This window comes from Hakea prostrata, chromosome 7 (genome assembly GCF_041222555.1).
Source record: "Hakea prostrata isolate BN-2017 chromosome 7, UWA_Hpros_2, whole genome shotgun sequence".
NCBI lineage: Eukaryota > Viridiplantae > Streptophyta > Magnoliopsida > Proteales > Proteaceae > Hakea > Hakea prostrata.
The window spans coordinates 30,713,822-30,722,957 of NC_142606.1; the positions used below are offsets into that span (position 1 = coordinate 30,713,822).

The following is a 9,136-nucleotide window of genomic DNA, read 5'->3' on the forward strand; positions in this document are numbered from 1 at the left end:
GGAGTAAAAGCCATGAATTACATGTAGGATAGAGATATATTTACATGGTTTGTGTAGTTGTTACTTTGAAATCCATTGAATTTAATGATTTCTCAGTTGTTGTAACCCACATAGAAATATAGTGGGTTAGCAATTGAGGGAATTTCTATTAGTACTCGAGAGAGATTAGTAGATAGGAAAGGGAATCTAGACTATCAATCAGGAAAATATTTCTCAAATTATAAAGAAGGATAAAAGGGTGGGAATGCTTAGTTATGGTGAAATCTGACCCCTAGGTTTTTAGTTATTAATAAATCTCAATTTAAATTTCAATTTGCATTATAGTATAAAATAATTATCTTCCTTATTATTTGTTCAAATAAAATTTGTATAATTAATTTGATGCTTAATCTATAGTCTTCGAGGGATCGATCTTTTATCGTTATATTACTTGTTACGACAGCATACACTTGCGTTATTATTTTTCACAACAAGTTTTTGGCGCCGTTGCCGGGAACTATTAGATTAATATCAATATCAATTACTGCTATTCTTAATTTGAATTCTTTAATTTTTCTTTTTATTCTTTTCTATTCTTTTCTATTATTTTATTTTATTTTATTTGTAGTTGTGAATTGGAGTTCTTGCAGGTCCTATTGATTTTGCATGAGAAGGAGAGGAAAGGGTAATTTACTTACTTTTGATCCTGAAATTGAAGCAACTTGTCGAAGGAACTCAAAAGCAAAGAAAGATAGAACAAATTCATCTTCCACTTCTGGAGCAATGGATCTTGATAATAATCAACCACTTTTTGAAGTTGAAGCACCAAGGCGCAAGACTTTAGGAGAGTATGTTGCACCAACTGTGAGAGATAATAGGACAGCTATAAGGCGTCCACCTGTAGCAGCTAACAATTATGAAATCAAGCATGCTATCATTACAATGGTGCAAAATAATCAATTTTCTGGATTGCCTAGTGAAGACCCAAATCTTCATATTGATGGGTTCTTAGACATTTGCGACACATTCAAGAGCAATGGCGTTACTGATGATGCCATAAGATTGAGATTGTTCCCTTTCTCATTAAGGGACAACGCTAAGAGTTGGTTACATTCTCTACAACCAGGATCCATCACTACTTGGGATCAAATAGCTCAAAAATTTTTGGTAAAATTCTTTCCACCATCTAAGACTGCTAGTTTATTAATAGATATTTCTATTTTTTTGTAGTATGATTCGGAAACACTATTTGAGGCATGGGAAAGATTCAAGGGCTTGCTAAGGAAATGTCCACACCACGGAATAGAGCAATGGAGGCAAGTTTAGATTTTTTATGATGGTCTATCTAATTCCACAAGAACATTAGTAGATGCTGCAGCAGGAGGATCAATCATGAACAAGGATCCAACAGAAATTTTTGATCTTTTGGATGTTATGGCCTCAAATGCATATCAAAGGCCAAGGGATAGAGTTTCCTCAAGAAGAGTTTTGCAGAGGAATGAAACTGATCCCATGACAGCCATGGCCATCCAACTTGAAGCATTAATAAAGCAAGTAGGGTTGTTAGCAACTCAAGGCACCAAACCTCCAGCTGTGATATGCAACTATTGTGAGGGAACACATTATAGCAATGAATGTCAAATGGCTAATCCTTTTGAACAAAATCAGTTAGAGCAAGTGAAATATGTGGGGAACTTTAACCGACAAGCAATCCATATTCCAACACATACAATCCAGGGTGGAGAAACCATCCAAATTTTGGATGGAAAAACAATCAAGATACTGAAAATCAACAAGCTCAATCATTTCAGAAGAAAGCTCCATGGGAAGATGCTATTGAAAAAATGGCTACAGTTTCTTCACAATTTATGTAGAAGCAAGAGACCACCAATTATAATCTTTTTGCATCCATTAAAAATTTTGAAGTACAAATGGGGCAAATCGCCCATGGGATGAATCAAAGGCAAAAAGGATCATTGCCTAGTAATACTGAGACAAATCCTAGAGAATATGCAAATGCTATTGAGCTTTGAAGTGGAAAAGTATTAGAGGAACCTTTCAAGAAAACCGTAGTAACTGAACCCTCTTCTGAGGCGGTTCATGATGAGCAAAAAGATGCAGAGGAATACATTAAGGAGGAGGGGAAGCCAAAATCCAAATTGTTTCCAGACAATCCACCACCTTATAATCCACCTATTCCATATCCTCAGCGGTTCAGGAAGCAGAAACTAGATAAGAAATTTTCTAAATTTCTTGATGTATTTAAAAAATTGCATATTAATATTCCTTTTGCAGATGCTTTGGAACAAATGCCTAGTTATGTCAAGTTTATGAAAGACATTCTTTCTAACAAGAGGAAACTTGAAGATTATGAGTGATGCGTCCAAAATCTGCTCAGCCCTTAGATCTCCTGAGAATGACCTGCGAAACAAAGTGTCAGATGTGGCCCGACCGCTTGGGTTGGGAGTCCACCTCCGAAGGCTAAGTCAGTTGATGAACTTAATCACAAACGGCTTTGCTAGAACACAGAGCTAAGGAATGAATATCTTGAATACGATTCAGATAGTAAGCATTTGAGTGTTCACGTTCAAGTGTGTGTATCTAGATCCCTTCCCCTTGTGGGGAGGTGATGTTTATATAGAGTGTACCTTCGAATCTTCTTCGTTGGACGTATATGAGCCTTCTTCGGATAGTCGTTGGATCTCAAAAGATAGGTCCGTTGAGTGATAGACTTCTACTAGTTTGGACTAGTAGAGGACTCCTAGGATAATCCGATCGTCATCTGATGGTTATCCTTTTGAAAGTGATAAGTGACAGCCGCCGAATTTTGCATGTTGTCATTAGGTTTATTAACCTCCTCCATAAGTATTGGATTAGGGTGTGCCTGTAGCTGATTTAGTTTTCTTCCTCAGCAAGCTACTTCCTGAACCCGGCTCGTTTGGAAACGAGTCGATTCCCTTTCGTCTCGACCGAGTCGAAGGTCGAACCATGAATGAACCAAGTTCGATCATATTTTCTCCATATCAATGAGACTGTCGCATTGACAGAGGAATGCAGTGCTATTTTGTAAATGAAGCTTCCACCTAAGCTAAAGGATCCAGGGAGTTTCACAATACCATGCACTATAGGAAATTTTCATTTTAATAAGGCTTTATGTGATGTTGGTGCTAGTATTAATTTAATGCCTCTATCTATTTTCAGGAAACTAGGCCTTGGAGAAGCTAAACCTACCACAGTGTCATGTCAAATGGCGGATAGGTCGATTAAATATCCGAGGGGAATCATTGAAGACGTCTTGGTTAAAGTGGATAAGTTTATATTTCCAGCAGATTTCTTAGTATTGGATATAGAAGAAGACCAAGACATACCCATTATTCTTGGTAGGCCATTCTTGGCAACTGGGAGGACCTTGATTGATCTTCAAACAGGTGAACTTTTTATGAGAGTACAAGATGAAAATATCACATTCAATGTATTCAAGGCCATCAAGTTTCCAAATGAATCAGATAACTGCTTCAGAATTGATTCTATTGAGAGGTGTACAAATGAGGTATTTCAAATAAGCTATCCAGTTGAGGCTTGTTTGGTAGGTGTGACAAATGCAGAAAATAAAGGAATTTTCGAATGTGAGATGCAATTAGAAGCTTTATCACCTATATCTGTTGACAAATCTCCTATTGAGGACCATGGCTAGTAACTTAATCACTCCTTTGGAAGTGGCTTCGACTCCCAGAAGTCACTCTTATCTTTGACCTAAAGTTGGGGGTAGTTCTGCTGCGAACTATGATGCAAGCGCTGTTTGGGAGGCAACCCAAAGTTTTTCTTTACTACTTCTTTGATTTTTCAATTGTTAATTTTTTTAGGTTTGATGTTTTTTGTTTCTTTTCCATGAGTGGATCAAATGCCGGACCGACCGAGCCCCCCGATCCGGGACGATGAGTCCCGCAAGAAAGGTTAGATGCGGGCCGACGGGCCGGGCAGCCGCCTCCGATGGCAAAGTCGGATAATGAACGAGTAAGGACTCGTGCAAAAGCACACAAGACTATACCAGGATATTGGATTGCTACCAAGGAGATGCGCCCCTATCTTATAATGATTAACACCATACGATTTGGTAAGTTAGCCCGACAAGGGCATGCTCCTAGGATCATGCTCCTTGTCGTGGCCCATCAATCATCTGCCGAGTTGACCTCATATCAAGGATGATTGCATATATGTGGCGATGTACGCTTTGGTCATGGATGATCGGCATCTTCCCGATTAACTAGCAGTGGAGCCCCATCCGGTCGACCCGGCGAGTAGAAATCTTCCGTATCAAAGCCCCCCTAACCCCCCGGATAGCAAGGAAGATTAAAAAGATGCAAGTCCTATGGAAGGTGCAAGATGAATGGGATTGACCCGATTCAAATAATTACCTAAAAAGGTGCAAGTCTTATGGAAGGCGCAAGATGAATGGGATTAACCCGATCAAATATTACCTAAAGAAGGTGTACCTAAAAAGGTGAAAGTCCTATGGAAGGCGCAAGATGAATGGAATTGACCCGATTCAAATAATACCAAAAATGTGTTAGTCCATGGAAGGCGCAAGATGAATGGGATGGCCCGATTCAAATAATACCAAAAAGGTGTACCAAAAAGGTGCAAGTCCATGGAAGGCGCAAGATGAATGGGAGTGACTCGATTGAAATAATTACCAAAAGGTGTACCAAAAAGGTGTAAGTCCTATGGAAGGCGCAAGATGAATGGGATTGACCCGATTCAAATTAGTACCAAAAGGATACCAAAAAGGGAAGTCCATGGAAGGCGCAAGATGAATGGGATTGACCCGATCAAATAGTACCAAAAAGGATACCAAAAAGGGAAGTCCATGGAAGGCAAGATGAATGGGATGACCCGATCAAAAGTACCAAAAAGGGACCACAAAGGGAAGATGACCGGATGTAGAAGGATCCACACGGGCAAACCGATGCGATCATTGTAAACCGATCCCTCGATCATTGAAACGATCATCTCGATCATGTAAACCGACATCTCGACATGTAAACTGATCATCTCGATCATGAAACTCGATCATCTCGATCAATCACGAGCAACACGATCGACACGAGCAACACGATCAATCACGAGCAACAGACGATCAGAGCAACGACGCTATCACGAGCAACACGACGACACGAGCAACACGACGACACGGCAACACGACAACACAGAACACGATCAATCACGATCTAGTCCCGCCCCGATGATGATCTGATCACGAACACGCGATCTCGTGTATCCAAAAGGACAAACGCCACGGGGATGCACACCACAGTAGAATATCCCGAAGCGAGGCCAACCCACGCACAGCGAACCAAACGGCTGAGCTCGACGCCCCAGGAGAGAACAGATATAGATGGGCCATCGAGGTCAAGACAACCAGCAAACAGGCAGAAAACGAAGCAGAAGAGAGAAGCCGCAGGAAACCGGAGGGGAACACCCCGAAACCCCAACGGGCAAGAGCCGCGGCAGCACCCGGAAGCGGGCCAGGGTGGAAGATGCAGATCAACAACACCAGAGCTGCACCCACCGAAGAAAGGGCGAGAGAACAGGACCAAACACCGGAAGGCCAAGGAGAACCACGACCCAGATCCGCAACCGGGGAGGGACCCACGCGAGGGATCCGGAACAACCCGCCAACACACGGGAACACCAACCCCCGCGCAGACGAAGAGCGCCCACGCGGGCAAACCGAGGGACAAAGCGGACCGACCGAGCCCCCCGACCGGACGAGAGTCCCGCAAGAAAGGAGAGCGGGCCGGCGGGCCGGGCAGCGCCCGATGGCAAAGCGGAAAGAACGAGAAGGACCGCAAAAGCACACAAGAAACCGGGAATGGAGCACCAAGGAGATGCGCCCTATCAAAGAAACACCACGATTGGAAGTAGCCCGACAAGGGCATTTCCCAGGATCAGCTCCGCGTGGTCCCATCAACACTCCGAGTTGACTCAACAAAGAGATGCTAATATGGGCGATGTTACGTTGGTCATGGATGTCGGCATCTTTCCCGATTAACTAGCATGTGGAGCCCCATCCGGGTCAGACCCGGTCGGGTAGAAATCTTCCGTATCATCCATAATTTATTTTTTTAGGAGAATGAAAAGAAGAGAGTTGATTTGGACTACATCACTCTTAAGGCTATGAATCAAGGGAGTCTCCTTCACCTTACTTCACATCTTATTATTTTTTCCCCATTGCATGCATTTAATATTTTGATTTTTTCATTGCATTGAGGACAATGCTTATTTTAAAGATGGGGATGGATGCTAAGATTCCTTTCTATGGAATAAGACTCACCATGCTGAAATTTGTTGTGAAAAAGTACAACGCAAGTGTACGCTGTCATAACAAGTAATATAATGATAAAAGATTGATCCCTCGAAGACTATAGATTAAATACCAAATTAATTATACCAATTTTATTTGAACAAATAATAAGGAAGATAATTATTCTATACTATATTGCAAATTGAAAGTTAAATTGAGATTATTAATTGCTAAAGACCTAGGGGTCAAATTTCACCATAACTAAGCATTTCCACCCTTTGATCCATCTTTATAATTTGAAAAATATTTTTCTAATTGATAGTCGAGATTTCCTTCCCTATCTACTAGTCTCTCTCGAGTACTAATAGAAATTCCCTCAATTGCTAACCCACTATATTTCTATGTGGGTTACAACAACTGAGAAATCATTAAATTCTATGGATTCCCATGTAACAACTACACAAACCATGTAAGTATATCTCTATCCTACATGTAATTCATGGCTTTTATTCCAATGAACTAAACACATAAATCCCCTCTATAAATCAGTTGATTAGTGGCCAATTAATCAAAAGCATGAAGAATAGAAGTAAAAACTCAATCAAAGGAAACAATATTCAAAATTATATTGATGGATTCAAGAGTGGGAGTTCAAAGATAGGCTACATCTGATCCCTAGAACAACTAAATTAGTTCATACTTGAAATTAAAAACATTACAGAGGAGTTCAAGAACATTAAAAAAAGATCAAGAAAAACTTATTCCTAAGCTTCAGATCTCCAAAGCCATCCAACGTCTTTTGGTTCGACCTCTCTGCTCCTCCAAAGCTCCAAGAAGGTTCTTTCTGGTGTTCCAAAGCTCCCAAAAAACGTCCTCCCCTTCTTCCTAAAGTTTGCTCTCCTTTTATAAATTAATTAAACTCAGAGTTTGAATCAAACTCAGAGTTCTTATTTGACTTAACCAAGGAGTGTTTTGACGTATGAATTAGATTAACTTAGAGATCTTCAATGCATAATCCCACCATTGGATTTGAAGACCAAGAAGTCATGAAGCTCTCCTCAAAAAATCGGCTTGATCGGACACCAGATGACCATCCGATGAAGATCTTGATCAAAACTGGACAGAAACACTCAAAAACGGGATTTTTCTGTCTTTCTTATTTGAATTGGATTCTTCTTCCTCTTTTCTCTTCTTTGATCAAATCCTAAATAGGAAATAAAACATAGAAGCATGCAAGACTCATTCTCTCTATGTTTTTGACTTGAGGTAGGACTCTTGCAATAATACCCAGATTTGATTGATAATTTCCTACACGTAAAAGTAATAAATCTTAATTAGAATTTGTTAGGAAATATATAAAATCACCAAAATTATAGAAATTAAAGGAAATGGTGCAACATATTTATTTTCATATCATATTAGGGTAAATTGATTTAAAATAATTGTAAATTCATAAAAATATAGTAAATTAATCATATAAAATAATATGCATGAAATCAACTTATCAACTTTCATGCACAAGAATGAGAATGAAGCATGGGAACTTTTTGAGACCCTTAGTGAATACACCCAACACCATGCTTCAACAGCTAGGATTGAGATTCCATCCATTGGGCAACCAAAGAGAAGCGGTCTCTATGAGATCAATCCTACCATTGAGATGAACACTAAGGTCTCTTGTCATTAGGACAACACCCCATCTCCACTTCCTACAAGTTTCTCTCCACCTAATCAGATTGAAGCATGTGCTTTATGTTCTAGTGTCACATCCACCCAGCCAGTACCTTATCTGGCATACCCGGGAATGTGATCCACAGTCCAAGGATCAAGCATCAAGGGACCATGTCTCCCACATATGTGATAACACAATCATGAACAATGATAATCAAGGTAAATGCAATAAATAACAGATCTCATGAATAAGATATGAACAAATAATCAGAGTGCGAAAATAAATGATATCAAGGTATATATATAATCATAAGAAAGAAAAAATGAGCGAAAGTCATTCTCTCAATGGCAGCGGAAAAGTAGTAAAATCAAGTTAAGTTACAATCCCATGTCTAAAGAGTAACTCAATGAAAGTTAATTACATATCCTAAATGTTTAACAAAAATCCAGGGAAATGGGGCACTAAGCAAGGGTTTCTTCTATCTTAATGATTATGTCTTCATAAGTATGGACGAAGAGAGCCCAGCACGGCCGCTCCCTCACTACAATGGGGCTAACCCTAGTATGTAGAGTAATCCTCTTCAGCACCAAAACTCTGATCTTCACCATAGCTACCACCCGGAGGGTAGTTAGTGGAATCATAGTCCGTCTCGTAGGGTATGCCATCCAAGTCTTAAACACCTGCAGGAAAGTCTAACAACATTTGCACAAAAGGAATGAGTTCAAAAGAACTCAGCAAGGTAGTTATTCCATAATTCATAACCACATAAGTACCAATCATAACATGATGCAAAATGATATGAAACATATGATGCAAGTATGATTCTAACTCTATGAATGCTAGTCTCTATGGTAGACATGCTTTAAGCCATAGCACTATACTTCTTTGGGTAGGTCTTAATCACTCAAGCCGGTGGGAATTGGGTTCTACATCCCTTTCTGACAAATCCATGGTTGGGGTTTCAATCACTGCTCTCTCACATCACCATTTGGTCTATGTATTGGCGCATGTAAAGGTAAAGCTTAGCCCAATGCAAGTCATCTACTCAGTCGTATCAAGTTAGATCTAGATACGTCCATTCCTCGCCCCGGGCGATCCTTTCTAGTATCCTTCACACTAGAGTTAGCATAGTCCCGGACTACGGACTCATCAACCCTATTGGTCATCCACAAATAATAGAC

At 40.1% G+C, this 9,136-nt stretch overlaps 1 non-coding gene across 1 annotated transcript; it reads right to left on the bottom strand.

Annotated features, from left to right (window-relative positions):
- Positions 1–1,176: 1,176 nt before the first annotated feature.
- LOC149010890 (small nucleolar RNA R71) lies at positions 1,177–1,283 on the bottom strand. The gene has a single exon (XR_016174851.1). It is a non-coding gene; the product is annotated as a small nucleolar RNA R71 (small nucleolar RNA).
- Between the last annotated feature and the right edge of the window lie 7,853 nt (positions 1,284–9,136).